Source organism: Bison bison, unplaced genomic scaffold, assembly GCF_000754665.1.
Source record: "Bison bison bison isolate TAMUID 2011002044 unplaced genomic scaffold, Bison_UMD1.0 scf7180017864341, whole genome shotgun sequence".
Taxonomy (NCBI): domain Eukaryota; kingdom Metazoa; phylum Chordata; class Mammalia; order Artiodactyla; family Bovidae; genus Bison; species Bison bison.
The window spans coordinates 6,758,826-6,763,092 of record NW_011494913.1 but is presented as its reverse complement, the minus strand read 5'-3'; positions in this window follow the sequence as shown (position 1 = coordinate 6,763,092).

Genomic DNA, 4,267 nt, shown 5'->3' with positions numbered 1-4,267 from the left:
TTGCCATTTCCTTCTCCAATGCGTGAAAGTGAAGTCGCTCAGTCGTGTCTGACTCTTAGCGACCCCATGAACTGCAGCCCACCAGGCTTCTCCATCCATGGGATTTTCCAGGCAAGAGTGCTGTAGTGGGGTGCCATTGCCTTCTCCGAAAGGAGATGGAGACAATAGCAAATACTGACAAGATGGAGAGGCAATACGCCAGATTATGGCAAGAGCCAAAGTCGTGAGAACTCAGAATACGTGCAGTTAATTCTGCCTGGGGAAGTCAAGAAGGGATCCATGGAAAAGGCAACATTAGTGCGTTTTTGGAGGAGGAAATCCAGAGACAAAGAAGAATAGGAGTATTTCCTACCAAGGGAAGGAAATGTGCCAGAATTTCATGGGACAAGAAAATGTAGAGTGTTCAAGAAAGAACAGAACAGGTGAAGCAGACTAGGCCAGCTTTATTCATCAACGTGGCTGGGCTACAGTACTCAGTTACTCAATCATAGGTGTTTCTACGAAGATATTTTGAAGACATAATTAATATCTACAATCAACTGACTTTATGTCAGAAAACATTATCCTGGATTATCTGGATGGAACTGATTCAGTCCTTTGAAAGGCTTTAAGTACAGAAATGAGTTTTCCCTGAGAAAACAGAAATTCCAGCAGCATCAGCACCTGCCTGAGAGTTTCCAGCCTGCCTTCCTGATAGCGTGACCCACAAGAGTCAAGCTCACCCAGCTCTTAGAATCACATAAGCCCATCTTTGTAATAAATCTCTTCATTTGTACACATATCCTTCTGGCTCTGTTTCTCTGAAGGAATTCCTTCAGATACACATGGAAATGTAAAGCAGTGAGTGAATGAAGGCAGGCAGGAAGAGAGAGTGAAGGGCCAATGCACAAAGTAGATACTTTATCTTAAAGGCAGATGATTCTCAAAGTGTTTGCACTTGCATAAATGACCTAGAGGACAAGAGTGAGGGGAAGGGATGAAATAAGAGAAAAGCCAAGAACATTAGTTCACTTTATATTCAACCAGATTCTCTGCTCTTTTATCTGTTTCCTTATAGGATTTCATTTAGGGGGGGGGGGGCGAGAAAGGAATTCACTCTTCAGATTATGGCAGTAAGGATGCAAAATAAAATTTTAAAAAATATATATTTTTTTTTAAAAAAGAAATATTTCCAGAACAACAACATGAAGAGCTCCACAAACATTCTCCAGAGTGAAACAATCATAACTGGTGATAATTAAAAACAAAACAAAAAATATTAAAGTGAGTGGAAATTGTCCTAAAGGCATTTAGCAAATGAAGACACATTTATCCAAGAAAATCTTGACCTCAGTAAGAGAAGTGAGAGTCTGTGGCATTTAAGCCTTGACCTGCTTTCTTCCTCCTTTCCACCCAGCCCAGTGAAACCAAAATTCTACTCTGGCAATGTGTGGCCAAGAAGATAGGGCTGCCCTATTACCCGGTTCCCAGACTAGAGTTACAGTTTCACCCTGAGGGACAATCAACATTTCTCATCTCATCTGGCTCTACATTACAAAAGGTCTGTTCCAGGCAAGCTTGGCAGAAAAGTCTTGAAGCTTCTTTTTTCCACTCAACCTCTACTCTTAGAACACAAACTCTATCCCAGGTGCAGCAAATGAGAAGAATGGACCTTGAATGATCTCACCCTGGATCACTCATAGGGTGGAAATTCCATGCCAAAAGAAATGGTTCCATACCTGAAGATGCAGAAGAACAAGGGGTACTGCCTTATTCATAAATAAGGAAATCCATCTGAGAAAAGTACGCCACTGTCTCCAACCCAGGTCAAGAGCAGTGGCATGGAGAATCTGCTCACAGAGAAGTAGGACAACAAAGACTTCCATGCATCTCCCTAGTGGGGCTAACTTTATTTGGAAGAGAGCGTGGGGGAAGTTCAACCCTATTCTGTTCAAAAACAGGGGAGATTTTGGTGGTAAGCAATTAAGAAGAGGATGACAGCTTTATGAGAACAACAGTCGAAACCATAAACCAACTAGACATGTGTAAGAGAAACTACGTAAGGAGACAGTTAAGGAGAGACTTCCTAGGTTTAAACAAAATTCAAAGGCAGGTTTCAAAGACTACTCCTGTAAGTTCAGCTCAGTTCATTCACTCAGCCGTGTCCGAGTCTTTGCGACCCCATGGACCACAGCACAGTAGACTGGGTCACCTCAGGCCAAACAACTACAGGGAGGAAGTGCAATCCCGTCCCTCAGCAGATAATTGGATTAAAGCTCTACTGAGCAAGGCCCTGCCCACCAGAGCACGACCCAGTTTTTCCCATCACCAGTCCATCCCATCAAGAAGATTAGCCTCTTAGCCTCATCTGTCAGAGGGCAGCCAGAAGAAGCAAGAAGCACAGTCTCACAGCGGCTAAAACAAAAACCATTTTACAGAAAGTTAATCATGATGAAAAAGGCAGAAAGTTATGTCCCAGAGAAAGGGACAAGATAAAACCCCAGAAAAACAGCTAAATGAAGTGAAGACAGGCAACTTTCCAGAAAAAATTCAGAATAATTACAGTGAACATGACCCAGGATCTCGGGAAAAGAATGGAGGTAAAGATTGAGAAGATGCAAGAAATGTTTACCAAAGACCTAGAAGACCTAAAGAACAAACAGAGGAATAATACACTAGAAGGAATCAATAGCATAACAACTGAGACAGAAGAACAGGAAAATGACCTGGAGGACAGAATGGTGGAAATCACTGCCACAGAACACAATATAGAAAAAATAATGAAATGAAGACAGCCTAAGAGAGCTCTGGGACAACATTAAATGCACCAACATTCACATTATAGGGGTCCCAGACAGCGGAGAGAGAGGGGGGGCCTGAGAAAATGTTTGAAGAGGTAATAGCTGAAAACTTCCTGAACATGGGAAAGGAAATAGTCAACCAAGTCCAGGAAGCACAGAGAGTCCCAGAAAGGATAAACCCAAGGAGCAACACATTGAGAACACAGTAATAAAACTGACAAAAATTAAAGACAGAGATAAAATATTAAAAGCAACAAAGGAAAAATGACAAATAACATATAAGGGAACTCCCATCAGGCTATCGGCTGATTTCTCAACACTCTATAAGCCAGAAGGAAATGGCATGATATATTTAAAGTAATGAAAAGAAAGAGCCTACTACCAAGAATACTCTACCCAGCAAGACCCTCCTTCAGATTTGATGGAGAAATGAAGAGCTTTCCAGACAAAAGTTAAGAGAACTCAGCACCACCCAACCAGCTTTACAACAAATGCTAAAGGAACTTCTCTAGACAGAAAACGCAAGAGAAGGAAAAGACCTACAGAAAATAAACCCCAAACAATTAAGAAAACAGTAATAGGATCATACATATCAATAATTATCTTAAACGTAAATGGATTAAATGCACCAACCAAATAACATAGACTGACTGGGTGGATGGAAAAAGATACATGTATGCACTTCCACTTACCACATCACTCTGCTTGACTGCCCCCTCCACGTTGTATGCAATTATCCTAAATCGTTAACCATGTTCCTGTTACGGCTTGCAATTGTAATTTTCTTTTATTTTTGTCTGGCTATTGATTGTGAAACTGATAAACATGATTATATCACTATTACTCACTAATACCATTGTATCGTGATTGGTCAACAGAAAAATAATAGAACTCTATATCAACAAAACTAGGATCTAAGAGGAAAACCTGTAATCACTTTTTAAAATCTAGATACATATCAGAATTATCCTGAAATTTTTGAAAAATACAATGCCCAGTTATTGCTTTTCTTCACCAGAGCTCCAGATGTTTCTAATGAGCAGTCATGTCTTAAAACAACTGGACTATATGATGATCTTTTACTTTTATCTAGTTTGTTTCACTTTTTCTATTTCATATTTAGTGCTCCCCTTCCATTTAGTTTATGTTCTCCAATTTCTCCATCTCTTTTTTTTAAATGTTCGTTCTCAATCTTTTATCAAGTGTAGTAGAAAGCTTTCCTACACAAATATATGTATCAGTTCATTTCAGTTCAGTCACTCAGTCGTGTCTGACTCTTTGCAACCCCATGGACTGAAGCATGCCAGGCCTCCCTGTCCATCACAAATCCGGAGTTCACTCAAACTCATGTCCATTGAGTCGGTGATGCCATCCAACCATCTTATCCTCTGTCATCCCCTTCTCCTCCTGCCCTCAATCTTTCCCAGCATCAGGGTCTTTTCAAATGAGTCAACTCTTCGCATGAGGTGGCCAAAGTATTAGAGTTT